This window comes from Danio rerio, chromosome 10 (assembly GCF_052040795.2).
Source record: "Danio rerio strain M-AB ecotype USA chromosome 10, GRCz13ab, whole genome shotgun sequence".
Classification (NCBI taxonomy): Eukaryota; Metazoa; Chordata; class Actinopteri; order Cypriniformes; family Danionidae; genus Danio; species Danio rerio.
The window spans coordinates 641,032-662,454 of record NC_141030.1 but is presented as its reverse complement, the minus strand read 5'-3'; the positions used below and the strand labels follow the sequence as shown (position 1 = coordinate 662,454).

General features: G+C 34.8%; 2 long non-coding RNA genes across 8 annotated transcripts; one reads left to right on the top strand and one right to left on the bottom strand.

Moving 5' to 3' along the window:
- The first annotated feature begins 11,455 nt into the window (after positions 1-11,455).
- Positions 11,456-14,650, top strand: LOC137496550 (uncharacterized). Of its 2 annotated transcripts, none has more exons than XR_015500662.1 (4): positions 11,456-11,604; positions 12,537-12,576; positions 12,687-12,818; positions 14,119-14,650. It is a non-coding gene; the product is annotated as an uncharacterized LOC137496550 (long non-coding RNA). The 2 variants fall into 2 exon arrangements; XR_015500661.1 differs by having other exon boundaries at positions 11,458-11,604; positions 12,675-12,818.
- Positions 14,651-17,129: 2,479 nt separating this feature from the next.
- LOC101884200 (uncharacterized) lies at positions 17,130-20,308 on the bottom strand. Of its 6 annotated transcripts, none has more exons than XR_015500655.1 (8): positions 20,273-20,308; positions 19,514-19,665; positions 19,041-19,096; positions 18,099-18,283; positions 17,907-18,014; positions 17,795-17,832; positions 17,535-17,703; positions 17,130-17,438 (listed from the first exon to the last, which is right to left on the bottom strand). It is a non-coding gene; the product is annotated as an uncharacterized LOC101884200 (long non-coding RNA). The 6 variants fall into 6 exon arrangements; XR_015500657.1 differs by having other exon boundaries at positions 17,795-17,829; XR_015500658.1 differs by having other exon boundaries at positions 18,099-18,201.
- Positions 20,309-21,423: the final 1,115 nt, after the last annotated feature.

Below are 21,423 nucleotides of genomic sequence, written 5' to 3'. Positions count from 1 at the left end.
TCACATACTGAACAATATTCAGCGCTCAACATTATCGAGTACACCCCAGTTTGGAAATGAATATTTTTATGCGTTCCTCAGGCAATATATTTGCAGCATAGGGTCATTCTGAAAATGTACCCTTATACACATTTCTGGAGATCGTAAATTATGTAGCCAGAGGAATGCGTGTCTGTATTTCGTCTTTAAAACGAATGCTACAGAGCGGTATGACACTGTTCCTTTTCATGCTTACCAGCTGACCACTAACCTCCAAGTGGCCGGCTTTCCCGAACTTAAAAGTTTGCTCAGTGGCTCACCGCGTACATCGGCAGATTTGAGACAGAGCAGATGTGACTGCAACGAAAGGCTTTGAGTTTAGGTGAAGAACGGTTTCAGAAAGCAGGTAAGACAAAAACAAAAGCCAAAAAATACAATAAACAAGTAAATATCAGGGTGACAACGTGGTAAAATCTAAAAACACAATCTCACGACAATTCGTAACTTTTTGATTTGGTGGCTAATTCGTATGAATTCGTACAATATAATTCGTAAAATTTAGTACGATTTGGGTGAGAATGTGGTAAAATCTGAAAACCCAACGCAATCTCACGACGATTCGTAACTTTTTGATTTAGCGGCGAATTCGTATGAATTCGTACAATCTAATTCGTACAATTTAGTACGATTTGCTCATCACCCAATGACGGTTGGGGTTAGGGGTAGGATTGGGTGCCACGCCTCCTTTTTAAAATTGTACATTTTTATACGACTGAATTCGTACAATTTAGCCACTAAACTGACAAAACATAAATTACTTACGTTTCCTCGTGAGATCAGGCTGGAAAGCCTGGTAAAAATCAGGCGAGGGCTTTTCTTTTTTTCTGGATTGCTTTTGAAAACACTGTGATTGGCTTAAGGTAAGGAGGAGGGTGGGTCAGTCGATAGGTCGGTCATTCAGTCAGTCCACAGCGGCCTCTAGTGGACTTACGTGAGAACAGCAGGCGTGAATGACTCTCGTGAGATAATAATAGTGCAATATAAAGACAGAAATAAACGTGGAAGAATAAAAACATGAATAAAAAAATACAGAAAACTGCTCATTTACTGATTTGTTTCACAGTGTGTGCTATTATTAAGTGAGGATTCAGACCTCCGTCATGTCCATTCTCAACAGTCACGCTCAGGAGACTGATTTATAAAAACAAACTAGCTGAATACACAAACAGGGATCTGACACTGGCGTCACATTAGGACAAAGAGCAGAGCAAACACTGCAGCTTAAACACACACAGACTAATGAACCAAATACTCCTTTAATGCGACTCATTAAACTAACGGCAGAGGGAACACTGACAACTACAGGACAAACAGAAACCTTGGAGACCTTCATTTCTAGATGCACACACACATATAATCTCTGTTACACTTCAACAATTTGACATTTCAGTGGAAATAATGTAAAAGCAATTTAAATACAGAGAATAAAGATGATATTATAATAACTATTTGGCACGCAAAGATGTTTTTAATAATGACTAATTCATGTTTAATAATGAATAATGACTCGATCAAAAGAAACAAATCCTGAGCCTGTCTGAGGATCATACTTTAGTTAAAGATCCCGCATGTGATCTGTCAGCTCTGCTAAATCAAGACAAACAATGTTCAGAAATAAAAGCGTAATGCTGTTCACATCAGTGTGACCTGCTGAAGATGACATATTACAGCAGGAGCCATGAGCACACACTGCACAACCACAGGTGTAAATAAACAAACAAAAATGCTAATAAAAGCAGATAAATCAGAATTAAAATAACATTTTAAAAGAATCTGAAAATATAAATAACAAATAAACCCTTATTAATATCGCACAACGTACAGTACAGAATTATTGTGTAGTTGCATGATAAATAGCTGACAAATGAATATGTAAATAAACAAAAATGCAATTAAAATAGCTAACAAATTATAATTAAAATATTAAGTAAAATCATAATTAAAGTAAAAACCCTTATTAAAATTGCACAATGTCCAGTGCAGAAATGCCATATTTTGTAGTTGCATGAAAAAATAAATGACAAAAAAGTAAATAAATGAACAAAAATAAATAAATTGAAATAAAAAATAATAAATCAGAATATTCATTCATTCATTCATTCATTTACTTTTCAGCTTAGTTGCTTTATTATTCCAGGGTCACCACAGCGGAATGAACCGCCAACTTATCCAGCACGTTTTTACACAGCAGATACCCTTCCAGCTGCAACCCATCTCTGGGAAACATCCACATCCACACACACACACACACACACACACACACACACACACACACACACACACACACACACACACACACACACACACACACACACACACACACACACACACACACACACACACACACACACACACACACACACACACACACACACTATGGACAATTTAGCCTACCCAATTCACCTGTACCGCATGTGTTTGGACTGTGGGGGAAACCGGAGCACCCGGAGGAAACCCACGCAAACGCAGGGAGAACATGCAAACTCCACACAGAAACGCCATCTGAGCCAGCCGAGACTCAAACCAGCTACCTTCTTGCTGTGATGCGACAGCACTACCTACTGCGCCACTGCGTCACCAAATGAGAAAATATACAAATATAATACAATGATTGCATTGTTGCATGATAAATGACTGACAAAAGAGTATATATATATATATATATATATATATATATATATGTATATATAAATCCTTATTAAAATCTTGTCCAGTGCAGAATTGTCGTATTGTGTTGTTGCATGATAAATTACTGTCAAAAAAATGTAAATGAATAAATAAAAATGCAAACATACTCTTGGAAATAAAATGATAAAAAATATAAATAAGAATTAAACCCTTATTAAGGCGGCTCATTCTAATGTGGCGAGCCCATAAGGGAGTAAGCTGAAGTGAAATGAATGAAACCTTTAATAAAATGTCCAGTACAGTAATGTATTGTGTGGTTGCATGATAAATGACTGACAAATGAATATGTAAATAAACAAAAATGCAATTAAAAAAGCAGTAAATTATAATTAAAATATAAAATAAAAATCTTTATTAAAATCTTTATTAAAATTGAAAAATCTGAAAATATAAATAAACCTTTATGAAAACTGCACAATGTCCAGTGCAGAAATGCCATATTTTGTAGTTGCATGAAAAAAATGTAAATAAGTGAACAAAAATGCAATAAAAAAATGAATAAATCGGGATTAAAAAATAATAAATCAGAAAATATAATCCAATGCAGAAATGTCAGATTGTGTTGTTACATGATAAATGATTGACAAACAATGCAAATAATAATAAACAAAAATGCAATAAAAAATATGAATAAGTCATAATAAAAATAAATAAATCAGAAATTAAAATCATAATTAAAATAAGAAATATAAATAAACCCTTATTAAAATCTCATGTCCAGCGCAGTCGTATTGTGTTGTTGGAATATAAATTACTGACAATAAAATATGCAAATAACTAAACAAAAATGCAATGAAAAGTAATAAATCAATAATAAATCAGAAAATATAAATAACAAATAAAGCCTTTTTAATATCGATGGGTCGCAGCTGGAAGGGCATCCGCTGTGTAAAACATATGCTGGAATAGTTGGCGGTTCATTCCGCTGTGGCGACCCCAGATTAACAAAGGGACTAAGTCGAAAAGAAAATGAATGAATGAAAATATAAACAACACACAAACTCTTATTAAAATCTCACAATGTCCAGTGCAGACACGTCATATTGTGTTGCTGCATGATAAATGACTGCCTTCATGCGCTGTTTACTTCTTCTCATCACAGAAATATCAGTGATATTAATATAAATATTACTTTCATATGTTGGAAAACCTGGCCCGTATGCAGAAATCTTATTCGCAGTCATTTACAGCTCATCCAGCAACAGCAGAACATCGATCAAGTCAGCATGAAAGCACAATCACAGCTCATTTACTTCTGTAATGAGACAAAAACAGGTTACACAGGGAGCATGAAAGCAGAACGGTGAGAAGGAAAAGTTTGAGAAACAACGCAAAACAATGTGCTCTTCAAAATAATGTCATTTATTAATCATTCAGCATAAAATGATGAGGGGTTAATGCATGCTTTTGTGGGGGATTCAGTGAATGCTACAAAATTTTGACTTTAATACAGTAATTAAATAATCAGGATAGCAATACTAAGTCAATACTACAGCATTCAAAAACAGGGAAAGTCACTGAATATACAGTTGAAATCAAATTTATTATTATTTCTATTATTGTTTAACAGAGCAAGGCATTGCACAAAAATATACACTCACCGGCCACTTTATTAGGTACACCTTACTAGTATCGGGTTGGACCCCTTTTGCCTTCAAAGCTGCCTTAATTCTTCATGGCAGAGATTCAACAAGCTACTGAAAATATTCCTCAGAGACATTAAATAGATACTAGTATCTAACGATTGAGTACTAGCATCTAATAAATGAGTAGTATCTACACAAGTGTACTAGTATCTGATGAATGAGTACTAGTATCTACATAAGTGTACCAGTATCAAACTAATGAGTACTAGTATCTAATACACAAGTGTACTGTTTCCCAGAGATGGGTTGCAGCTGGAAGGGTATTCACTGTGTAAAAACGTGCTGGATAAGTTGGCGGTTCATTCTGCTGTGGATTAATAAAAGGACTAAGCCGAAAAGAGAATGAATGAATGAATGAACATAAGTGTACTAGCATCTAACGAGTGAGTACTAGTAACATGAAAAGAGATACCAGTACAGGTTATCAAACCAAAACCGTTCTCTGACTCTACTGAGTTTCATTCGTCAACATGAATGAGCCATTTCGTTCAGTTTGCCAAAATGTTATTAAAATGTTACGATTTGCTTCCGAACTCATCTACAACTAGCCCGAATGTTGATCACACTACAGACAAGTCAGAACTAGAACGCTGGAAGAAAGAGAAAACACTCGATTATTGTTTACCTGCTGTTTTGTCTATGATTAGCTCAGCTCAGCTCTCCTGACATTTGAGTCGTTGGTTCACCCGACACTGACAGACTCGTATAAGCTTCACCAAAGCACAGTCTGAGCCGAAAGCAGCCATGATTAGTTCAGCTTTTGAGTCTTTGTGTTCTTGAGTTGTTCATTCATCATGTTCAGCATGTAAAGAGACTTAAAACCTAAAACACATCTGTTTAGCTGTGCCTTTACTGAATGAGCACGGTGTGTCTGAGAGATCACACTATCGTCTTTCTTTTCTGTTTTACTCCTTTAAAACCTGTTTAACCCATTTAAATCTGAAATTTTGCATCATTTTTATTCTTTGTTGCTTTTATTTTCGCATTCTTCTCTTTTATTCCTGTCTATGTAAAGCACTTTGATTGCCACTGTGTATGAAATGTGCTATAGAAGTCAACTTGCCTTGCCAAAACCTGAGGACTCAACAAATGAACGGATCAAATCTTTTTCTGGCTCTGACTGCTTATGATTGTCTTCTGTGTGTTCTGTGATGAACGAACAACTCAAACCCGATGGTAGATTTGAGAAATGATCTAATCTTCTCCTCCACCTGCACAAATGTGCACATGCATGAATGAATCAATCACTCGCTGAGACAACTCAATGTTCTCGAGTCACAATATATGTTTAACATAGATGAATCAGACCCCCGAGTTTTTCACGATTCCGTGATCGCTGAATCCAACGCTAAATCAAACTAAAGTCGAACATTTTTTTGATCCTGCAAAATTCTTAATTAAAAGCAAAATAATCACAAAAAATTTTTAATAATCTCATAAAACATCCAATTCCAAACCATATAATCAGATTATATTTAATTCTGTTCGCAATTAATAGTTTTACATGACTTATAGACATGGCATATCCAGCGCACGGGATGCATTTAAGTGTCTCGAAAAATGACGTCTCATCGGTTTCCTCACAATCATTACAGTACATGAAAAAGGGTGGGGGGTGGGGGGGGTTTGCAGCATGTGCATTTGGCGCACTTCAGACTGCAAAAGAAAGTGAGAGCAAACATCTAACAGACGGAGCAGCAGAACAGACAGAACAGCAAGCAGCTTCCAATGATGGAGGTTGGTTCAAGGATGGCATCCGCTGGACGTGACTGAACTGAAGGACATTATTTGTGCTTTACATGTACGGCTGGTATTGTAACATGCGTCAAATCAATAAATGTTTTCGCTTAACTCTTTCATCACCGGTGACGACAAAAAACCCTTCCCTGCCATTGACGAGTTTTACAGCAATCTGTGTTTGAGGTTTATTATGTAGAGGAAGCCCTAACGCATGCCCTGAGGGAGGTACATGATGTCAGATGGTCCAGGGCACAGGTGTCAAACTCAGTTCCTGGAGGGCCGCAGCTCTGCACAGTTTAGTTCCAACCCTAATTAAACACACCTGATCAAACTAATTGAGTCCTTCAGGCTTGTTTGAAACCTACAGGTAAGTGTGTTGGAGCAGGGTTGGATAAACTGTGCAGGGCTTCGGCCCTCCAGGAATTGAGTTTGACACCCCTGCTCCAGGGAGTGAAATCTGAGAAAGAGAAAGTAAGATCGTCGTTAAAAATAAGAAATATGCAACCTTCCTTTGGCTTAATCCCTACCGTTTCAGATCTTGTCTTGACAAGAGAACAAAATAAAGAAGCTTTGTTTTTAGGATTTGTGTCATTGTCATTGTTTCAGATTGCACGCCTAATGGTAAATAATTTCATACATATTTTATAGATAGACAGACAGACAGACAGATAGATAGATAGATAAATACATACATACACAGGGCCGGCGCGTCCATAGAGGCGACCTAGGTGGCCGCCTAGGATGGCAGTATAAAGAGGGCGGCATCCGCGACACCTCCCTCACCACCCGCGTCCTCAGATATATTCGCGCATAGACGACAGAATAGAGAGGGCGGCGTCAGCAACACCTTCATCAGCACCCGCGTGTCCTCAGTTATATCCGCGCATAGGGCGGCAGAATTGAGAGCACAGTCTCCGCAACACCACCCTCCCTCCCTCCCTCAGCACCCGCACGTCCTCAGTTAGGCCTATATCCGCGCATTGTGCGCTGGAAAAGAGGTCCGCGACACCTTAGTTTATTTTCATAACTTTCGTTTTCACATTGGGGTTGAGGGCAGCATGATCGTCCTCTGCCTAGAGCAGCAGTTCAGCTTGCTCCGGCCCTGTACATACATACATACATACATACATGAACATCAGCCTAGTAGGTCTCTTCGGTCATCTAACCAGAGACTATTATACATCCCAAAGTCGAGGCTGAAATGCAGAGGTGAGCGGGCTTTGGCAGTAGCTGGTGCTACCTTGTGCAATGCTCTGCCCGTCTGTATTAGGTCTACATCATCCCTGTCTGTTTTTTAAATCTAGGTTGAAAACTAATCTTTTTGATTTGGCATTTTATCCGTGAGAATTGTTTGTTTTAGCTATAATTTTACACTTGTTCTTTGTGATTTGTATTGTTCAGCTCATTGGTTAACCTTTGGTTGTGTATAATAGTGCTGCATAAATAAAATTGACACTGACATGTTTAACAGAGCAAGGAAATTTTATGTCTGATAATATTTGTTCTTCTGGATAAAGTCTCATTTGTTTTATTTCGGCTAGAATAAAAGCAGTTTTTAATTGTTTAAACACCATTTTAAGCTCAACATTATCAGCCCCACATAGTTTTTCGATAGTCTACAGAACAAACTATTAAGGATGAATTTGAAGCTTGAGGTGGTGCTGTGTGACCCCTGAATGACCTACAAATATTATTTTAATATCTCAAAAACCAAAACTGCACAAACAAATAATTTTACAGCACAAACAAAACTATTTTGCCGGCATTTTGTGTTGGGTCAACTTCACGGAGGTTTCAAACCACGGCTCCTGAAGGTGCTTTCATTTAAATGGTCTTTCATCTTGTTTTACGCTTGAGCAACTAAATGAATGGTGAAGTCCCTTTTAACTGATTAGATTTAGATTCAATTACGTTATTGATGCTGTAAAAGAAACCTTAAGAGATAGAAGACATTAGTCTTTCACCAGAGGTTCATCCATCGCCACCCCTGCAGTACAGTCACGATTATTTCAAGTTGATTGTGCTGTCTGTAAACGTACAGCATTAGATGTACTGTAAACAATAAGTACGTCTGAGGTTTAAGCAGCTCCAAAGACTCTGCTTTTCACGTCTAATACTCCAGCTAAATAATCCTTCATCCTCCAGCGCGGTCAGAAACACAGGCAGCTTCAGCATCTCTTGGGAAATTATATGACTGTGAGTGCAGCGGGATTCTCACTGTGCTGTAATTTGCTGCAGGTGTGTGAAGTTTTCCTGCAATTTCCTCTGAAGCGCTTCTGCTGTCAATAATAGATCTATTGTTTTTCGAGGAGAGCAATTCATTTCGCCGCTTAAATGTCAGCTTGCGCACATTTCCCCCGTAATGCTGAATGATGAAGTGCTTGACATTCATCTCGAGGCAGATCATGTTTAAAGTCTGACGCAAGACGAGGCATCGTTCGCAGTCATGAACAGACATAATTGTGTAGCTGGGATCACATTCATCTGTTTTAACTGTTGTCTAATTAACATTTCTGATCAGCACAGAAATCAATTTTAGCAGTTCATAGCTGAAAAACTGCCTGAGAATTGCAGAAAAGCAGCGCTGAGAGTGATTACAAAACCATGAAGCGATTGAGAAGCTAGATTCTCCAGAGCAGAAGAGCATGACTGATTTCACCAGCATATTGTTGTGGATTATCGGCAGCAGTTGTCTGATTTTAGCTTGATTAAAAAACTTAAACACTTTAAAAACATAAAAAAATATTAGCCTAATAAATATTAGGCAATAAATGCACAACATAAGCCACTTTTATAAAAGTCTTACTACAGTAAAACGAAAAAAAAAGAGACTTATAGATCTATACCACCTGAATCACCTGAATGAAAGCCTAAGCTGCGTAAAACATATGCTGGAATAGTTGGCGGTTCATTCCGCTGTGGTGACTACTGATGAATAAGAGACTAAGCCAAAGGAAAATTAATGAATGCACAATTATTGTTAAGCTAATTTGTAATATAATTATTGTAGGGCTTGCGAAATCTGGTAGCCCAAAGTCCCAGGGCCATTGTTTACCAAAATCGATATACACCTTGCCCAGCGGGGTATTCTAGATAGCCCGCCAAGCACGCTGTTAATAAATTTTGGTAGCCGACTGACAAAAACAATAGCCCCGGGACTTTAGGCTAGCAGATTTTGCGAGCCCCGAACATGATTTGGGAAATGTGTGGGGTAAAGGGACTGAATTTTAGCCACTCTATAAAATAAATCATATGTTTGCAGATATTTAAGTAACAGCGACCCCCAGTGGACAGTAGCAGACTCCAAAATGAGATGCAGATTCAGAGTTCCACATGAGGTCATTATTCAGCAAATAATATAAATATTACGAGCGTAAACATTAGGTGAGCAGGTCACATTGTAACCCGGTGTCCAAACAACATGCTATGTGATGAGATATGCATGAGCAATTCGGCTGTTTGCAGAAGTCGAAACAGGACAGAAATGTAAATACAGCCATTCAGAGGCACAGAATAGTGCACTCACTGCACTCCAGCACAATGGTTTCTATTCTAATGAATACATATTAAACCTCTTTAATATTAATAATTCAGTTCTAAAGGTATTTGTAAATTCGTCTTAAGTGGACGGGACGATATTCTTCCGGAGCGATAAAATAAATCAGACTTAAAGCTGCTTGAAGTATTTGATTTTTCTAAAGATAGCATATATTTGCAGATATTTAAGAAACAGCGACCCCCAGTGGACAGTAGCAGATTCAGAGTTCCACATGAGGTCATTATTCAGTAAATAATATAAATATTACGAGCGTAAACATTAGGTGAGCAGGTCACATTGTAACCCGGTGTCCTAACAACATGCTATGTGATGAGATACGCATGAGCAATTCGGCTGTTTGCAGAAGTCGAAACAGGACAGAAATGTAAATACAGCAATTCAGAGGCACAGAATACACTGAAAAAAATTATTCAAAGATGATTTCTTGGATTTACTCAGTTTTTTTATGTTAAGTGGTTGTAAACAATTTATTTGTGTTGAATTTAAACAAACAAATTAAGTTGAACACAATTAAACTTAATTTGTTTGTTTAAATTCAACACAAATAAATTATTTGCAACAGTTCTGCATGCAACACTTTTTGCAAAAATACTTTATAACCTAATGAATTCACATTAAACCTCTTTTAATATTAATCATTTATAAAGTTATTAGTAAATTCGTCTTTAGTAGACGGGAGGATAATTCTACCGGAGCGATATATCTGTGCGGATCTGATCATTTCAGGTAAACACAGCTTATATAGTAAGAGGTAGTGGTCTGTTATATCATCACTTTGTGTTAAATACATCAATGACCTCAATTCCATAAGGCAAAATTAGATCTAATGTGTGCGTTAAGCAATGGGTTGAACCAACAACGTTTTGCTTTATCCTAAGTGATTGCAATAAATCTGTAAACGCAAGCCCTAATGTATCGTTAGCGCCATCTATGGGGATGTTAAAGTCTTCTACAATTAGCATATATCAGTTTTGACTATTACTTTAAATTAACAAAAGCTAAAAAATACTCCATTTTACATCTACTAGCTCACAAATGAGCAATGATGCACTCTCAGAAATAAAGGTACAGGGGCTGTCACTGGGGCACTACTTTTTCAACATATTTGTACCCGAAGAGTTCACATGGGTACCTTAAAGGCTCATATTAGTGCCCAAACAACACATTCTCACTCCCAACTCGTCATATACTGACGCTTGGTCAGGAACCCTCGGCGTAAGTTATTGACGCACAGGGTACCCCTTTAGCGTCACATTTAGACGTGCAGGGATTCCCTATAGAATCTGTACCTGAGCCTGAAGCGTCATAGGGAGACGCTGGAGGCTCGTATAATTACCAATAGATGTCAACGCACTTTTTAAAACCTGATTTACGCCTATTATCGCAGTTTTCTTCTTTTAAAAATATGTCATTTTTATTTTGTTCATGAAAAGCGTCTGTAAACTGGGTCGAAACTACTGTATGAATAAACTTCGGTCCACGTGACATCCCTTCACGGTGAGTTTAACGCCGCTCTGCTATTGGTCAAACTGCATCAACGGTGAGTTCTCAGATGAGTTCAACTGTCAACATTAAATAGTATGTTAATGCTGCATAATGTATTTTTATTGGAGATTAGTTGGTTTTTATAAATATGTTATCATTTACTTTATATTTAATGAGTGAAAATATATTCGGTTGTCCAGTTTAGGTTAACTATAAAACTATACTACTAATAAAACTTTGATTCATTCATATTATTTATTATTTTTTTATTTTAAAAAATATTACATTTCAAGTACTAAGTTTAAAAATGTTTTCGGCTGATCTTTTTTCATTTTAAATTATTCATTGAAGTTGGGGTCATTGTATGTGGCGATCTATTTTTTACAGTCTATGCTCGCTATCCCAAGGTTCATTGCGATCCCAAGGTTCACTGCGGTTTTCCACAAGGTAAGTAAAAAGTAAATAAAGACGATTTGTTAATAAAGCATGTACTGTAAACTAGCGACGTTATGTTATTACATCAAGTTCATTTATTAAAAACATATTTTTCTCACATATAACGTTGGTCATGCATTAGAACAATAAAAACATTTTAAGATGAGGAACAGTGTTACCAGATTGTTGTTTTCCACAATAGAATTCGTGCAAAATCTATATATAATATGCAGTATGCAACTCTAATAATACAAATGTATTCGTAATTGTTTTAATATTAAAGAACATCAAGTGTTTCCAAAGGTTTAAAGGCTACATTGTAAAAACAATTATTTTCTTAAAACACACACACACACACACACACACACACACACACACACATATATATATATATATATATATATATATATATATATATATATATATATAAAACACACACACACACACACACACATATATATATATATATATATATATATATATATATATATATATATATATATATATATATATATAACATAACAAAAGCTCAAGTATAACTTAAACTTAAGCTGATGTATGTCACAATGAATATCTTACACTATTACAAGTATAATTTGGCCTTTACCAATTTATTTAATAAAAGAAAGAATCTATCATCTCTAAATTGTGGTAAAGAGGCACAACAAGCTGTCTTCTTTGTCAAATATTATGTCAGTCAGGATGGCAATGGTAAAACTCAAGGATTACCTTGCACCTTCTCAGAAATTTACCATTGATCATATGTATTACAAGTGGCTGGATTGTTTTTAACACAAGCAACGTTTTTTAAATCATTATCTTAAACAGATTAAGGCTCATTTTGGACTACACTTACATTACTTTACAACTGCTTAATGCAGTACTGATGTATCTAGTAGTTTAGTGGGTTTAACTAATGTCACATCTGTTTTTATTCATTTTAGATGCAGAAACTTTTGACATATGAATTCATCTTGACTAAGGGTAAGGTTTTTGTTCAGAATTAATCATTATTTAAAATCATTGTATTTTCTTTGTTATTATGTACAGCTTTTAAAAGAATGTACTTTCTTTTAATAAAGAACTCTTCACAGCACTGCATCTGAACAGTCACAACCTCACAGAGCTGCACAACTGCCCATCTCAGATCAGTGTTGAAGCTGGAACCTCATCTTGTGTACAGCAAAGGCAGAGCTGAAAATTCACTGTTTGTCTTGTATTGTGTGGTAAGTCATAGTTTTATTTTTATTTTTTTATTGCAACACTAAGTAGTCCATTCTGTGGCCAATATGATATAAAAGGCCTAAAATGGGACTAACGTGATTATTGTTTTGATTTCTAGATAAGTACTTATGGGGCTACACATGCAGCTGAAGTTAGCTACATGGAGTAGGACATTTCTTTCAGTATACTCTTAAAGAGATTCACCCAAAAAGGAAAATTCTGTCATTAATGACTCATACTTCACTTTTTCCAAATATGTCTGAGTTGCTTTCTTCAGTTAAACACAATTTATATTTTAAAGAAAGATGAAAACCTGCAAACATTAATTTCCATGGTATTTGTTTTTTCCTACTATGCATGTCAATGTTTTCAGCTTTTCAGCTTTCTTCAAAAACTTCCATCATGTTCAACACAAACCACTTGAGGGAGAGTAAATAGTGAACTATTCCTTTAACCCAATCTAGTTGACTTTACTAGAAAATTGTATAGAAACCCAGTGGCTTAAACCCCTTACATTTTATACAAGGTACAACTTAACAGCCATACTTGAATTAAAATATTACTGTAAGTCCAAGAAGATTGTAACGGTTCTAGGTTAATTTAAAGAGGGCTGTTTAGTTTCACCTTGTGTAAAAACATAAAGGGTTTAAGGCAACATGTTTCTATGCAGTTTTCTAATAAAGTCAACTAGTTTGAGTTAAGAGTGTAATGGTTTACAGTAAAAGCAGTGAATCATGCAGGCATAAAATAAATGTTTAGCCTTGTAAAACAATAAGCTTGTTATAATTTAGAAATATTTTTAGGGTGGAGCACTGTATGCTGTAGTAGTTTTCATATAATTGATGAGTCAAACATGAGGTATGTTTTCAATTGCAAGAAGTGAATTAACAATATGTTCATCAAGATTTAAATCTTGCATCTTATATTTTTTAAGGTTTTGGCCCAATAATACCCATATTCTGCTATTTAAAAAAAAACTTGCTGGAATTTGTGTCAGCATTCCCTTCAATGAAAACTACAGCAGTGGACATCAGTGGTGATAAAAATGTTTGAGAAGGATAATGGTGTTCATAATGAGAAGTGCAGTCACTTTCCTGATCTCTGAGTTTGTAGAACTGACAGATCTGCTTGGAATACATGGAAACATGCTGAAAAATGTTTAACCTATTATACAGTTAATTCAAGAGTGCCAGGTTTAATGACACTTTACATATATAAATAAATATCACTGAACTTTCTAAATGAAACCTAACACTCATTCTTTGTTCAGTAATGATATTGTGCACTTCTAATACTTTACAGTGGCAAAACCTGGAATAACACATGGGAGCCCTCCAGGAATTGCTGACACTTTACGCCCAAGTCTCCTCATGCTAACCGGATTGCAATATGACAGTCTAGTCAGCATAAACACCTGGACTCACCAAGCACACTTTGGTTCTCCATGTTTTGTACAAATTGTTTTTGCTATTCTTCAGTAAATACTTGAATATGTTTTGAACTTATTCTACTTTTGATGTTTAAGTTCAGAAAGTTGTTATTATAAACATAATTTGCATTTGTCATGAACTTGACTTCTTGTTGTTGTGAAAGCTGTTTATTATAATGGCATTTCCAAAGGCATCGTTTAAAAGATTTTTTGCAGTGCAGTTTTACTTGAGCTTGACATACCAGATGTATGACATGAATAAATATCACAAAACAAATATAATAATGATAATACAAAATATAAATTTCCTTCAATTATAATTGTTTTTAATCATTTATATATGTATGGTAATATATTATTGCATTAAAAACTGTTATAAATATATATACATTTTTGGTTTTTGCATGTTTGCGTGATTTTTTTTTTTTTGTGGCATTATAAATAAATTATAAATGTTTCATTAAAAATGTATTGTGTTTATTTGCATACTCATTTACAATGAACTACTATTTTTACTATTTAATGGGCACTATATTTGTCATTTAAGTTTGACATATATTTATATTTGTATACCTACATGATGCAGGGTTTAGTTACAGGAAATGCTGGAAATGTTTTCAAACATGATGCTTTTTTTTATTATTTTATTATTCGTTTCAAATTTACTATACTGCCTATGATCTGGTTTTACTATGATCATTTTGCACATCAGGTTACCCCCACAAAGGAATCTCAAGGTAAATATACATTTGTATTTTTAATAAGACAATAAATAACATGTAATATTAATACACATTTTGATATTTAAGTTATATTATAAGGTTATTATAATCTACCTTCAACCGGAAGATTACCAAATAGAGACAAAGTGTGACGTAGATTGCGACATTGTGATTGGACTATAACTTCTAAGCCAAATTAAAAGATCCTTCGTGTTGCTAACTATGTTTTGCCAACTTTGCCACTTTACTAACAGTGTCCTTTATCAATGAGTTATCGCTGTGTTTCAAATAGTTACCGATTAACCAAGATCGTAACCCTAAACTTAACCCTAACTACAGCTTTCAATGAACTACAATTTGTAGCGCCATGTCTTTCCCGTCCCATCTATACAGCGACAAAGGATTGTGGGTAATGTAGTTTAAAGCCTTTTTGTAATAAAATGGAACAAATACTATTTTTAATGAACTAAAGACTATCTGAATAAGGTCATTGTGTATATATTTATGACATATATGAATGCCAGACATAAATTTGTTATTTTACAATGAGTATTTTTTTAAACAGCTTTTATTGACTCGATCAGTATATATCAGACTATTATATCCAACATTATTTATTGAACATAGCATAGATAATAGTCTTGCTGATATTCTCTCACTCATTTCTCGTTTGAAATGTGAATACTTTTTCCTTTTCTACGGGGCTCTACTCATCCCCTTTGAGTGAAAGGGCAGTTAACATATGTAGATGTATTATCTTCAACATGGACAAGAAATTGTATTGTCACATGTACAGTTGTGGTAAAAAAAAAAAAAAGCTGTAAAAATAAGCTAAACATTAGTATCCTCTTTAATCACAAGTTATTAGCAATAGTGATCTATGTTCATCACAAATATTATGAGTTCAGAATAAAATGTGTGGATGTAATTCTGTAAGTGTGTTTCATTAATGGTCATTATGTGATGTTTAATTGTTTTCACTTTATTTGAAATATGGATAAAAGCTCTTAAAATATGTAAATGTTTATAAATATAACCTTTTTAAAGACATGTATTTGTTTGAAAACCAGTCTTTATCTGATTATTTTTACTTTCTAAATCTTCAACTGTTTGTGTAACAGTATGTTTTGATGACAATGGATGAACTTTGTGTTAAATAATGATTCCACATCATGTCTTTGTCCTGCATGTGGGTTAATTTGTTAATTATTTTCTTTATGATCAAATGATTTTAAGATTTGCTGCATTGTAAGAATCATGAAAATAGTGAGAAATAAGGTAACAATGACGATAAGATATCCTTTCAAATGCTGTGAATAGTTCAAAATGATTAAAAATACATAGCCATGAACCAACAAAATAAATATGCAAACCTTTAAATTATCTAAACTAGAAGTAAAAAGTTCTGTGCTGTACTTATAAGTTACTGTGAAGTTCTATGTCTACAAAAAATACATATTTTATTTTACTTTTTGGCTTAGTCCCTTTATTAACCAGGGGTCGCCACAGCTCTATGAACCGCCAACTTTTCCAGCATGTTTTTATGCAGCAGATGCTCTTCCAGCCGCAATCCATCTCTTGGAAAATATTTTATTTTTTATCTTGCATTCAATAAAACATTATACAAAGTTATTTTTTATTTTCAGCATAACAACAGTGGCACTGTTATCTCACAAGTACAGTAGTTTTTTGTTAGACATTCTAACAAATTAATACAAATGTTTCAAAGTAAAGACAAAAATAAAAGGAGATTATTATTTATTTTTTTTTTTTAAAGAAAAATCCATGAGGACCAAATGGATCCATCAGATCTTTGATGTAAATCATAGGTTAATTTGTTCAGAGGTAGAAGTCTGGTTGCCTGACTCAGCCACATATTGACTGGAGGTATCTGAGCAGTTGACCATAATAATGTACATTTTTTGGCCAAGTATATGCAAAAATTTAATTTATCATAAAAATGTATCATAAAATTAATATTTTAAAAGCTCTTAATGTCATTTAATGTAATAATTTTATTTTATTATAGAGTTCCTTAAATCGTTATATGTTGTAAGCAGTTGGGCATACAATAATGCTCTTAATTTACAACACTGATTGATTTTAGAGGAATGCTTACATACTGTACATGTCTAGGTATTTTAAAAAAAAAGAGACGACAATTTGGTTATAGATGATGAAAATTTTATTTGATTTTTTTTACAGATTTTATTACATGCTTTAGATTCAGGGTTAAGGTCATCCTCTTCTGGATTACAGTAAAAGAAAATCCACAGTCAATGTCATACTCATCAGCTGGAGCTTTATTTAAAAAATCTATGTTCTCTGCTCCAGCCAAAACTTGCAGGTACCTTGCAGGTCTCTAGATTGCACCATCATATTGTTGTTTATTTCTCAGTTATTTTGTTGCTTTTTGAGAATGATGATCCATAGACCTTTTAACCCCTCTTCGTTTAGGCCACATGTCGAATCTTAAAAGAAGAACACAACAACATAAAAATATATTAACATCCTTTGGACTGGGTAACCTTATGCTTATGTCTGTGCCAAATAATACAAATACATACTTTTCAGTAGCAAACAAGCAGGAAAGTTCTTTGAAGGAACCAGGATGAGTTGAAAGGTATTTATAGTGGTTGGCCATCTCTGCCACAAGAATCCTCTGCTTCTCCTGAAGAATCCTGACTAGCAGGATGATGTTGAACACCCTCCTCTTTGTTGCTGGGTCAGCAGAGTCTGAAATATATTTATAAAAAGAAAGTTGTATAACAAGGATTATACATCAACTTTTAAATAATCAACACTGACAGAAGTCTAGTGTACATACCATGCCATATCTGTTGTTTGTTGTCTTTGCTTCTGCTACTGAAAAAATGACAGTAATAGTAACAGTTACAATTTTTCATGACTACATTTAATATTAATAAGAATTTCCTCACCCTCTGCCCACTCCTCTACGTCACAGACCAAAGTCTTCCAACTGGTTTCCGGTCACTGCCAGTTTCATGGATTCTGTTTTCCAACTTGCTTTGCAGAGCTGTTGTGGTCTACAGTGATAAGCAATCAAAAATCACAATACTATTTAAATAGGTTACTGAACAACTAAAACAAATTCTACTGGATATCGTTACCTTCTGATATCAATAGGTCGGCAAGATGGCCAAATTGTTGAATATCTGCTAATTCCAGCACATGACCATGAGAGTTACAGTAGCATGTCTGGTCACTGCAATCCTATAGAAGAAATATTGCACTGTTCAACCTCCTTCCCAAGAGTAAAACCAGGCATATCCTGGTATGCCTCACTCCATTTCACCTGGTTAACATATACAAACAAACAAACAAACAAACAAACAAGCAAATAAGTAAACCAATAAGTTTTGGCATTTACCTGTAGATCAGTTTAAGATAATCATATAGTTCATCTATCTCAGATATAAACTCATGTGCTTAGGCATGAAACACACTAAAATCATGGGATTAAAGATGGTGCTGAAACTTTGGACAGCTTTTTGCAACTCTTTGGAGGTAGTGTCATTAGTTGATGTAGTCCACAAATCTTCCTGTCAATCCTTAATCCTTAGCTGTAAACAAACCTTCAAAATATTATCTTCTAATCTAATTTTACTAGGTGAACATCAAAGAGCTGTTTTCTTGTTAATTTAGTTTCAACACATACAGTTTAAAGTACCTTGTGCATTCATGAAATGGTTATACTTATGGTTCACATCTACTTAAATTGGCAGTATATCTAGTGTGGAAGCAAGACAGATAGAGGGCTCTTCCTTGCAAATACTATCCACCTTGTATTGCACAGACTCCCACTCAAGAATATCTAAGAAAAATGTCTGGTGAGAACTTGGCAGTCTATTAAAAATAATTATACCAAACTCTTTTCCACCAATGGAAAGAATATAAAAATATTTTAGGATATATTAATACTTGCATGACCAAATCTGAGATAAAAAAGGCCATCAGTATGCCTTAGTTTAAATAAAAACAAATTTTTACTCTAGCCCACTGTCACCTAGATCTACAGATACAGGGACTAATGGAAACATTAAAGTACACACCAACAGTCACTGGAGCAAGGCCCTCTCACAGTTGGGAAGATTGGAGTTCCTATGAGCTGTGCCAGATAAAAACAACAAAGAAATTAACATTTATAACAATTCTAACTTATCCTAAGACTAGTAGACAAGCAGCATTAGTAGTTTAATTTCCTAAACCCCAATGTGGACAGTTGATGGCCTATAAGTTGTCATAAAATCAGACAAAACAAAATACTTTCTGAAAAAGAAAAAAAAAATGGTTGGCCACTATCAACACCCAGAACAAATAGTTTTAAACAGTTAGGCCACAATATTTTGTGAGCTTATACTGTAGTTTATAATGTTTTTCATAAACAATAGTAATAGTAAAACTAATGCGTCTCTTTCTGTTATTACAATAGTAGTGAACGAATAAATGCATTTTATCTCATACAATCATATATGCCTAAACAATGTAGATATTTAAAATACATGGAATGAAAAACTTCACTAACCCTTGACTGATTCCAGAGTGGTCTTGGCCCTCTATACATGGTGGTGCTTCATGCAGATCATCAAGTTGTCATCAAGACTTGAGCTTATAATTGAGATCTTGATGAAAAATCTGAGTATCAAGGAATCACTCATGGTGATAGGCAGAAACAGGCTGAAAGACACAAGAATTAATCAAACAAATACAAATGTGTTAACAGAGATAGAGAGAAAGACAAGTTCAATTTAACATATAGACATGGGTAAAGTGGCTTTACTTTTTGCTTATTAGAAAACAAAATTGGATTTTTAAAGAAATCTAAAGAACCTGAAAAGAGCAAAGAAAAAATATTCATATACATACATATGTGTGTGTGTGTGGTAGATTAAAATAAAAATTAAATTAAATTAAAAATGTGCTCAGACGGCCAAAATTTCTGCCTTTTTTCCTTTAAAGGCATGGAAAATAATTGTTTTTACAATTAACCTTTGGAAACACTTGATGTTCTTTAATATTGAAACAATTACGAATACATTTGTATTATTAGAGTTGCATATTGCATATTATATATAGATTTTGCACGAATTCTATTGTGGAAAACAACAATCTGGTAACACTGTTCCTCATCTTAAAATGTATATATTGTTCTGAGCTATGCATGACCAACGTTATATTTGAGAAAAATATGTTTTTAATAAATGAACTTGATGTAATTGGATAACGTCGCTAGTTTACAGTACATGCTTTATCAACAAATCGTCTTTATTTACTTTTTACGTACCTTGTGGAAAACCGCAGTGAACCTTGGGATCGCAATGAACCTTGGGATAGCGAGCATAGACTGTAAAAAATAGATCGCCACATACAATGACCCCAACTTCAATGAATAATTTAAAATGAAAAAAGATCAGCCGAAAACATTTTTAAACTTAGTACTTGAAATGTAATATTTTTAAAGTAAAAAAATAATAAATAATATGAATGAATCAAAGTTTTATTAGTAGTATAGTTTTATAGTTAACCTAAACTGGACAATCGAATATATTTTCACTCATTAAATATAAAGTTAATGATAAAATATTTATAAACACCAACTAATCTCCAATAAAAATACATTATGCAGCATTAACATACTATTTAATGTTGACAGTTGAACTCATCTGAGAACTCACCGTTGATGCAGTTTGACCAATAGCAGAGCGGCGTTAAACTCACCGTGAAGGGATGTCACGTGGACCGAAGTTTATTTATACAGTAGTTTCGACCCAGTTTACAGACGCTTTTCATGAACAAAATAAAAATTACATATTTTTAAAAGAAGAAAACTGCGATAATAGGCGTAAATCAGGTTTTAAAAAGTGCGTTAACATCTATTGGTAATTATACGAGCCTCCAGCGTCTCCCTATGACGCTTCAGGCTCAGGTACAAATTCTATAGGGAATCCCTGCACGTCTAAATGTGACGCTAAAGGGGTACCCTGTGCGTCAATAACTTACGCCGAGGGTTCCTGACCAAGCGTCAGTATATGACGAGTTGGGAGTGAGAATGTGTTGGCCCAAACGAACCTAAAAAGTACCTTTGAGTGACCATTATTATGTCTGTCTGCAAATAACATGACACAAGATGTACATTATCAAACTATTCATGCAATATGAATAAGCAAATAACCTCTGATTTCATGCAAAGTAGACGGTAAAACAAAGTTGTTTTTTATATTCTCCATTTTTTTCTGTAACATAAGGATAAGGGTGGCACGGTGGCTCAGTGGTTAGCTCTGTGGCCTCACAGCATATCATTGGTTTGAGTCCAGGCTGGGTCAGTTGGTGTTTCTGTGTGGAGTTTGCAAGTTCTCCCCGTGTTGGTGTGGGTTTCCTCCGGGTGCTCCGGTTTCCCCCCACAGTCCAAACACATGCGCTATAGAGGAATTGATC